We start from the raw sequence: 10422 nt of genomic DNA, 5'->3' as shown, positions 1-10422 counted from the left end.
AATATCATTCAGGACATAGACATGGGCAAAGACTACATGTCTAAAACACCAAAAGCAATGGCAACAAAAGACAAAATTGACAAATGGGATCTAATTAAACTAAAGAACTTCTGCACAGCAAAAGGAACTATCATCAGAGTGAATAGACAACCTACAGAATGGGAGAAAATTTTTGCAATCTACCCATTAGACAAAGGGCTAATATCCAGAATCTACAAAGGACTTAAACAAATTTACAAGAAAAAAAAAAAACCATCAGAAAGTGGGCAAAGGATATGAAGAGACACTTCTCAAAAGAAGACATTTTTGCAGCCCACAAACATAGGAAAAAATGCTCATCATCAGTGGTCATTAGAGAAACGCAAATCAAAACCACAATGAGATACCATCTCATGCCAGTTAGAATGGTGATCATTAAAAAGTCAGGAAACAACAGATGCTGGAGAAGATGTGGGGAAATAGGAATGCTTTTACACTATTGGTGGGAGTGTAAATTAGTTCAACCATTGTGGAAGACAGTGTGGGGATTCCTCAAGGATCTAGAACCAGAGATAACATTTGACTCAGCAATCTCATTACTGGGTATATACCCAAAGGATTATAAATCATTCTATTATAAAGACACATGCATACATATGTTGATTGTGGCACTATTTACAATAGCAAAGACTTGGAGCCAACCCAAATGTCCATCAATACTAGACTGGATAAAGAAAATGTGGCACATATACACCATGGAATACTATGCAGTCATAAAAAGGATGAGTTCATGTCGTTTGCAGCGACATGGATGAAGCTGGAAACCATCATTCTCAGCAAACTATCACAGAACAGAAAACCCAACACTGCATGTTCTCACTCATAAGTGGGAGTTGAACAAGGAGAACACATGGACACAGGGAGGGGAACGTCAAGTGGTGGGGGGCTAGTGGAGGGATAGCATTAGGAGAAATACCTAATGTAGGTGATGGATTGAATGGTGCAGCAAACCACCATGGCACGTGTATACTTATGTAACAAAACTGCACGGTTTCACAAATACCCCAGTACTTAAAGTATAATTACAAAAAAAAAAAAAAAAAAAAAAAAAAAAAAAAAAAAAGAAAAAAAGGAAGCGATAGAAAGGAAAGAAATAGCAAGGTGGTAAATTAAACCTAATGATATTGAAAACTTCATTAACTGTAAATAATCTAAAGACTTGAATTAAAACACAAAGATTGTCACACTGGACAAAAAAACAAGACCAATATATATGCTGCCCTGCCTATAAGAAATCTACTTTAAGTATAATGACACAAATAACAGTAAAAGGATAAAAACATATACTATGCAAAAATTAATTATAAGAAAGCTGAAGTGGCTCTATTAGTATCAAACAAAGTAGATTTCAAACAAATACTATCACCAGAGATAAAAAGAGGACCATTTCATATTAACAAAGGGGTCAATTTGTTGAAAAAATGTAATTATCCTACCCATGTATAAACACAATAGGAGAGGTTCAAAATATATAAAGAAAATATATAAAAGAAATAGAGAAATCACAATTAAAGCCTGACACTCCCTCTTTCAGCAATTGATAGAACAGGTAGATGTAGAGAGTGAATAAGTAAGAATATAGAATACTTGAATGACACTTGATCCAATTAATATTTGTAAAACACTCAATAGCAGCAGAATACTGATTCCTTATAAGTTAACATTGAACATGCAATAGGAGAGACCGTATCCTAGGCTATAGAACCACTTACAATCATACATAATAAATTCTCTTACATAAATGAAATTGAATTAGAAATCAATAACATAAAGCTATTTCATTCTCAGCCTATGATGTCAGTGTAGGACAGGTGAAAATGCTGGCTTTACATTACCACCCAGTAATAACAAGACATCCCTTCCCCTTTCCTCCAAATTGGTGTAAGAGGAGGCTGAGTGAGAAGCTAAATTTTTTGTTTTTTGACAGTTAAAAAATTTTTAATTGACACTGAGATACAGTGTGATGTTTCAATATATATATACATTGTGTAATGATCAAATCAGGGTAATTAGCATATCTATAATCTCAAACATTTATTCATTTATTTGTGGTGAGAACATGTAAAATCTTCTTTTCTGGCTACCTTTAAATATAAAACACATGGTTATGATCTGTAGTCAACCTACTATATAATAAAACACTAGAACTTATTCCTTCTATCTAATTGTAACTTTATACTCGTTGACAAACCTCTCCCTGTTCCCTCATTCCCCCTTTTCCATCCTCTGGTGACCACTATTCTACTCTCTGCTTCTATGACATTAACTTTTGTAGGTTCTATGGATGAGTGAGATCGTGCAGCATTTGTCTTCCGTGTCTTAGATTCATTTAGCATTATGTCCTCGAAGTTCATCTGTGTTTCTGTGAATAATAGCATTTCATTCCTTTTTTATAGTTGAATAGTGTTCAATTGTGTGTATATATCACTTTTTTTTAGCCATTTGTCTATAGATAAACATTTAGGTTGAGTCCATCTCTTGGCTATTGTGAATACTGCTGTAATAAACATGGGAATGCAAGTTTCTCTTTGTTTTATTTTTAATGTTGCCAATTTTAAATAGTTTTATTTAAGACAGTGCATTTTCCACTTATAATACAGTGTTTATAAAGTGCAATGTTATTTCCTTCCCCTGTGCATATGTGCCATATTCAAGTGTTGAAAATGCCCAGTAACTTACTATAGCAGCTGAACTTTTAAAAACTGCCACAGAATTTGCTACAAATTTAGGTCCTTCAATGTTTTAAATGTGTGGAACAATGTTGCATCTATACTTGGGTTGGCTTAATCAACCTCTTCAAGAGTAGACCCCAAGGAAGCACCACCAGAGTGAGAAGCTCCACCACCAGGAAATCCCCCAGGCATTCCTCCTGGCATGCCTCCTGCACTCTGGTACAGCTTGGTGTTGATGGGGTTGCAGACTTTCTCCAGCTCTTTCTGCTGATGTTCAGATTCTTCCTTCTCGGCAGCCTGATTCTTACCGAGCCGGTTGATAATTTCATTACACTTGTCCAGAATCTGCTGTTTGTCATCATCATTAGTCTTGCCCTGAAGTTCCTCATCTTTGACAGTCGCTTTCATGTTGAATGCATAGGACTCAAGTGAATTCTTGGATGACACTTTGTTCCTCTGCTTCTCATCTTCAACTTTGTACCTCTCAGCTTCCTGGACCATACGTTCAATGTCTTCCTTGCTCAAATGGTGCTTGTCATTAGTGATAGTAATCTTGTTCTCTTTTCCTGTACTCTTGTCCACAGCAGAGACACTGAGGATGCCATTAGCATCAATGTCAAAAGTGACTTCAATTTGAGGAACACCTCGGGGTGCAGGAGGTATGCCTGTGAGTTCAAACTTGCCAAGCAGTTGTTATCCTTGGTCATGGCACACTCACCTTCATAAAACTGAATAAGCACACCAGGCTGGTTGTCAGAATAGGTAGTGAAGGTCTGTGTCTGCTTGGTAGGAATGGTAGTATTGCGCTTGATGAGGATAGTCATGACTCCACCAGCAGCTTCAATACCAAGGGAAAGAGGAGTGACATCCAAGACCAGCAAATCTTGAACATTTGCAGACTTGTCTCCAGACAGGATGGCTGCCTGGACAGCTGCACCATAAGCGATGGCTTCATCAGGGTTGATGCTCTTATTCAGTTCTTTTCCATTGAAGAAGTCTTGGAGAAGCTTCTGAATCTTGGGGATACAAGTAGAACCACCAACCAGGACAATGGCATGAATCTGTGACTTGTCTAGTTTGGCATCTAGAAGGACTTTCTCTATGGGGTCCAGGATGCCATGCAACAGGTCAGCATTCTTTTCTTCAAATCAGGCATGGGTAATGGAGGTATAGAAGTTGATTCCTTCATAGAGAGAATTGATCTCAATACTGGCCAGGGTGCTGGAAGAGAGAGTATGCTTAGTTCATTCACAAGCAGAACGGAGGAATCTTACAGCTCTCTTATTCTCACTGATGTCCTTACGCTTATGCTTGAACTCAGCAATAAAATGGTTGACCATTCAGTTGTCAAAATCTTCTCCACACAAGTGGGTGTCTCTGGCTGTAGATTTAACCTCAAAGATTCCATCCTCAGTAGTGTGGATTGACACATCGAAAGTGTCACCTCCCAGGTCAAAGATCAACACGTTTCTTTTCATTCCAACCTTTTTGTCTAAGCCGTAAGCAATAGCAGCTGCAGTTGGCTCATTAATAATTCTAAGTACATTGAGACCAGCAATAGTTCCAGCATCTTCGGTAGCCTGACACTGAAAGTCATTAAAGTAACAGCGTTGGTAACAGTCTTCCCAAGGTTGACTTCCGCAATTTCCTTCATCTTTGTCAGAACCATAGAGGGTACCTCCTCTGGATAGAAGCTTTTGGTCTCTCCCTTGTATTCTACTTGGACCTTGGGCCTGCCAGCATCATTCAACACCATGAAGGGCCAATGCTTCATATCAGACTGGACAACAGCATCATCAAATCTGCGTCCAATCAGATGTTTGGAATCACAAACGTTTGGTGTGTTGATGGGGTTCATTGCAACTTGATTCTTTATGGCATCACCAGTCAATCATTCAGTGTCCAGCGACATAGCTTGGAGTGGTTCGGTTTTCCTGATCATTGGCAATTATCTCTATTTTTCTGTCCTGGAAAACACCCACACAAGAATAGGTGGTGCCAAGATAAATACCAACTGCAAGTCCCTTCGACATGGTTGCTGGCATGTAGGCCTGGCTCCAACAAAGAAGAAAGCCACAGGAACCCCAAGAACTGCAGGTGAGTTCAATCGCAGGTTTCTCTTTGACATACTGATTTCAAGTCCTTTGGATAAATACTCAGTAGTGAAATTGCTGGATCATATGGTAACTATTTTTAAATGTTTTGAGAAACTTTATACTATTTTCCATAATAGTCATACTAATTTACATTTCCACCAATAGTGTATAAGAATTTTCCTTTCTAGCAGCTGGGTACAGTGATGTGGGCCTATAGTCTCAGTTACTTAGGAGGCTAAGGCAGGAGGATAGTTTGAGCCTAGGACTTTGAGGCCAACCTGGGCAATATGGTGAGACATTACCTTTAAAAAAAAAGTGTTTAAAAAGATGAGTTCCCTTTTCTCTGCATCTTTGTCAGCAGTTTTACTTTTCATCTTTTAGATAACAGCCATTCTAATTGAGGTGAGGTGATATCTCATTGTGATTTTGATTTGCATTTCCCTGATGATTAGCGATGTTGAGCATTTTGTCATTTACCTGGTGATTTGTATGTCTTATTTTGAGAAATGTCTATTCAGGTCTTTTGTTTATTTAAAAATCTGATTTTTTGTGGGTTTTCTTTTTTTTGGTATTGAGTTGTTTGAATTCCTTATGTATTCTAAATATTAGTCCCTTGTCAGATGGAAAGTTTGTGAATATTTTTTCCCATTCTTAAGATTGTCTCTTCACTCTGTTGATTGTTTCCTTTGCTATGCAGAAGCTTTTTGGTTTGCCCCATTTGTCTATTTTGCTTTTGTTGCCTGTGATTCTGAGGTCCTATCCAAAAAATTCTTGCCCAGACCAATTCCATGAAGTGTCTCCCCTGTGTTTTCTTCTAGTAGTTTACAGTTTTGGGTCTTACATTTCAGTCTTTAATCCATTTTGAGTTTTTTTAATATGGTGAAAGATAGAGGTCTTTCATTTTTCCACATGTGAATATTCAGTTTTCCCAGCACCACTTATTGAAGAGACTGTCCCTTTCCTCAAGTGTGTTCTTGACACCTTTGTTGACAATCAATGGATTGTAAATGTGTGGATTTATTTCTGGATTTCTTTCTGCTCCGTTGGTCTATGTGTCTGTTTTCATGCCAGTGCCATGCCAATTGGGTTATTATAGCCTTGTAGTGTATTTTGAAGTCAGTGTGATGTCTCCAGCTTTATTCTTTTTGCTCAGGATTGCTTTGGCTATTTGATGCCTTTAGTGGTTCCATGCGAATTTTAGAATTGTTCTTATATTTCTATGAAGAATGTCATTAATATTTTGATAGGAAATGTGTTGAATCTATACATCATTATGGGTAGTATGGACTTTTTAACAATATTGATTATTCCAGTCCATGAACACAGATATCTTTCAATTTATTTGTGCCATCTTGAATTTCTTTCATCAATGTTTTATAGTTTTTATAGCAGGTATCTTTCACCTCTTTGGTTAAATTTATTCCTAGGGTTTTTTTTTGGTAGCTATTATAAATAGGACTGCTTTCTTGATTCCTTTTTAGATAGTGTGCTGTTGGCATATAGAACTACTACTGATTTTTGTATGTTGATTTTGTGTCTTGAAACTTTACTGAATTCATTTATTAGTTTTTGGATCTGGGTCACATTGATGAAAGAGGTGGGTTCCAATGGTCTTGGGTAGCTCTGCCCCTGTGGCTTTGCAGGGTACAGCCTCCTTCCTGACTGCTTTCACAGGCTAGTGTTGTGTCTGCAACTTTTTCAGGCTCACAGTGCAAGCTGTCAGTGGATCTACCATGCTGGGGTGCACAGGATAGTGGCCCTCTTCTCACAGCTCCACAAGGCAGCACCTCAGTGGGGACTCTGTGTGGGAGCTTGCACCCCATATTTCCTTTCTGCACTGCCCTAGCAGAGGGTCTCCATGAGTGCCCCACCCCTGCAGCAACCTTCTGCCTGAACAACCAGACATTTCCATACATCCTCTGAAACCTAGGCAAAGATTCCCAAACCTTAATTTTTGACTTCTGTGTACCTGCAGGCTCAACACCATGTGGAAACTGCCAAGACTTTGAGCTTGCACCCTCCAAATCCATGGCTTGAGCTGTACCTTGGCCCCTTTTAGTCACAGCTGGAGTGGCTGGGACGCAAGGTACCAAGTCCCTAGGCTGCACACAACAGACAGACCCTGGGCCTGGCCCACAAAACCATTTTTTCCTCCTACATCTCTGGGCCTGTGATGGGAGGGACTTTCACAAAGGTGTCTGACATGCCCTGGAGACATTTTCCCTATTTTCTTGGTGATTAACGTTCAGCTCCTTGTTACTTAGGCAAATATCTGCAGCCAGCTTGAAATTCTCCTCAGAAAATGGGATCTTTTTTTCCTGTTGCATTGTCAAGCTGCAAATTTTCTGAACTTTTATGCTTTGTTTCCCTTTTAAAACTGAATGCCTTTAACAGCACCCAAGTCATCTCTTGAATGCTTTGCTGTTTAGAAATTTCTTCTGCCAGATACCCGAAATCATCTCTCTCAAGTTCAAAGTTCCACAAATCTCTAGGGCAGTGGCAAAATGCCACCAGTCTCTTTGCTAAAACATAACAAGAGTCACCTTTGCTCCAGTTCCAAACAAGTTCCTTATCTCCATCTGAGACCACCTCATCCTGGATTTCATTGTCCATATCATTATCAACATTTTGGTCAAAGCCATTCATTAAGTCTCTAGGGAGTTCCAAACTTTCCCACATTTTTCTGTCTTCTTCTGAGCCCTCCAAACTGTTCCAACCTCTGCCTGTTACTCAGTTCCAAAGTCACTTCCATATTTCAGGTATCTTTTCAGCAGTGTCCCACTCTACTGGTATCAATTTACTGTATTCTTTTTTTTTGTTTTGTTTTTGTTTGTTTGTTTGTTTTTCATGCTGCTGATAAAGATATACCTGAGACTGGGAAGAAAAAGAGGTTTAATGGACGTACAATTCCATGTGGCTGGGGAGACCTCACAATCATGGCAGAAGGCAAAGAGAAGCAAGTCATGTCTTACATGGATGGCAGCAGGCAAAGAGAGAGAGCTTGTGCAAGGGAACTCCTCTTTTTAAAACCATCAGATCTCATGACACTTATTCACTATCATAAGAACAGCATGGGAAAGACCTGCCCCCATGATTCAATTACCTCCCACTGGGTCCCTCCCACAACATGTGGGAATTCAAGTGAGATTTGAGTGGGGACACAGCCAAACCCTATCAACCATGTATTTTCTTTATCCCCTTGAGTTTTAGATCCCATAAATAAGTAAAAACATGCAATGTCTGTCTTTCTGTGCCTAGCTTATTTTACTTAAAATAATGATCTCCAGTTCCATCCATGTTGTTGCAAATGACTGGATCTATTTTTTTATGGCTGAATAGTACTCCGTTGTGCATGTGTGCCACATTTTCTTTTTCCATTTGTCTGTTGATGGACACTCAGGTTCCTCCCAATCTTAGATATCATAAATAATGCTGCAACAAAAATAGTAGTGCAGATATCTCTTGATACGCTGATTTCCCTCCTTTTGGATATATACACAACAGTGGGATCGTTGGATCACATGGTAGCTCAATTTTCAGTTTAATGAGGAACCTCCAAACTGTTCTCCACAGTGATTTTACTAATTTACATTCCCACCAACATACAAGCATTCTCTTTTCTCCACATCCCCACCAGCATTTGTTATTGCCTGTCTTTTGGATATAAGGCATTTTAACTGGGGTGAGATGATATCTTCTTGTAATTTTGATTTACATTTCTCTGATGATCAATCATGTTGAGTACCTTTTCATATGCCTGTTTTCCATTTGTAAGTCTTCTTTTCAGAAATGTCTATTCAAATCTTTTGTCCATTTTTTATTGGATTATTAGATTTTTTCCTATAAAGCTGTTTGAACTCCTTATATATTCTGGTTATTAATCTCTTGTCAGATAGGTAGCTTTTAAATATTTTCTCCCATTCTGTAGGTTGTCTCTTCACTTTGTTGATTATATTTTTTGCTGTACAGCAGCTTTTTAACTTGATGTGATCCCATTTGTCTGGGTTTGCTTTGGTTGTTTGTGCTTGTGGGGTATTATTCAGATTTTTTTTTTGCCCAGACCAATGTCCTGGAGATTTCCCCAATGTTTTATTGTAGTAGTTTCATAGTTTGAGGTCTTAGATTTAAGCCTTTAATCCATTTTGATTTGATTTTTGTATATGGTGAAAGATAGGGGTCGAGTTACATTCTTCTGCATATGGATATCCAGTTTTCCCAGCACCATTTATTGAAGAGACTGTCTTTTCCCTAGTGTATGTTCTTGGCACCTTTGCTGAAAATGAGTTCACTGCAGGTGTGTGGATTTGTTTCTGGGTTCTCTATTCTGTTCCATTGGCATACTTGTCTGTTTTCATGTCAGTACCACGCTGTTTTGGTTACTACAGCTCTGTAGTGCAATTTGAAGTCAGGTAATATGATTCCTCCAGTTTTGTTCTTTTTGCTTAGGATAGCTTTGGGTATTCTGGGTCTTTTGTGGTTTCATATACATTCTAGGAATTTTTTTCTATTTCCGTGAAGAATGTCATTGGTATTTTGATAGGGATTGCATTAAATCTGTAGATTGCTTTGGGTAGTATGAACATTTTAACAATATTGAATCTTCCAATGCATGAACATGAAATATCTTTCCACTTGTTGGTGTCCTCTTCCATTTCTTTCATCAGTGTTTTCTAGTTTTTATTATAGAGATCTTTCACTTCTTTGATTAAGTCAATTCCTAGGTATGTAGTTTTATGTGTGGCTATTGTAAATGGGATTACTTTTTAAAATTCTTTTTAACATTGTTCACTGTAGGCATATAGAAATGCTACTGATTTTTTATGTTGACTTTGTATCCCTCAACTTTACTGAATTTATCAGTTCTAATAGTTTTCTTACAAAGTCTTTATATTTTTCCAAATATAAGATTATATCATCTGCAAACAAGGATAATTTGACTTCTTTCTTTCCAGTTTGGGTGCCCTTTATATCTTTCCCTTATCTGATTGCTCTAGCTAGGACTTCCAGGACTATGTTGAATAATGGTGATGACAATGGGCATCCTTGTCATGTTCCAGATCTTAGAGGAAAGGTTTTCAGTTTTTCCACATTTGGTGTGATTCTAGCATGAGTCTGTTGTTTATGGCTTTTATGATGTTGAGGTATGTTCCTTCTATCCCAGTTTTTTCTTGGGATTTTTATCATGAAAAGATGTTGAATTTTATCAAATGCATTTCAACATCAATTGAAATGATCATACGGTTTTGATACTTCATTCTGTCGATATAATATATCACACTGATTTCCATATGTTGAACCATCCCTGCATCCCAGGGATAAATCCCACTTTGTTATGATGAATGATCTTTTAATGTATTATTGAATTCAATTTGCTAATATTTTGTTGAGGATTTTTGTATCAATATTCAGAGATATTGGCCCGAAGTTTACCTTTTTTTGATGTGTCTTTGTCTGGTTTTGGTATCAGGGTAATACTGGCCTCATGTAATGAGTTTGGAAGTATTTCCCTCTCTATTTTTTGGAACAGTTTGATCAGGACTGGTATTAGTTCTTTAAATGTTTGGTAGAATTCAACAGTGAAGCCATCGGGTCCTGGGCTTCTCTTTACTGGGAGA

General features: G+C 38.0%; 1 pseudogene across 1 annotated transcript; it reads right to left on the bottom strand.

Annotated features, from left to right (window-relative positions):
• Positions 1–2659: 2659 nt before the first annotated feature.
• LOC126948178 (heat shock cognate 71 kDa protein-like) lies at positions 2660–4744 on the bottom strand (annotated as a pseudogene). The gene has a single exon (XR_007723355.1). The product of XR_007723355.1 is annotated as a heat shock cognate 71 kDa protein-like (transcript).
• Between the last annotated feature and the right edge of the window lie 5678 nt (positions 4745–10422).

Source organism: Macaca thibetana, chromosome 2 (genome assembly GCF_024542745.1).
Source record: "Macaca thibetana thibetana isolate TM-01 chromosome 2, ASM2454274v1, whole genome shotgun sequence".
NCBI classification, from domain to species: Eukaryota; Metazoa; Chordata; class Mammalia; order Primates; family Cercopithecidae; genus Macaca; species Macaca thibetana.
The sequence above is the reverse complement of the archived record's forward strand: the minus strand, read 5'-3'. Positions and strand labels throughout refer to the sequence as shown.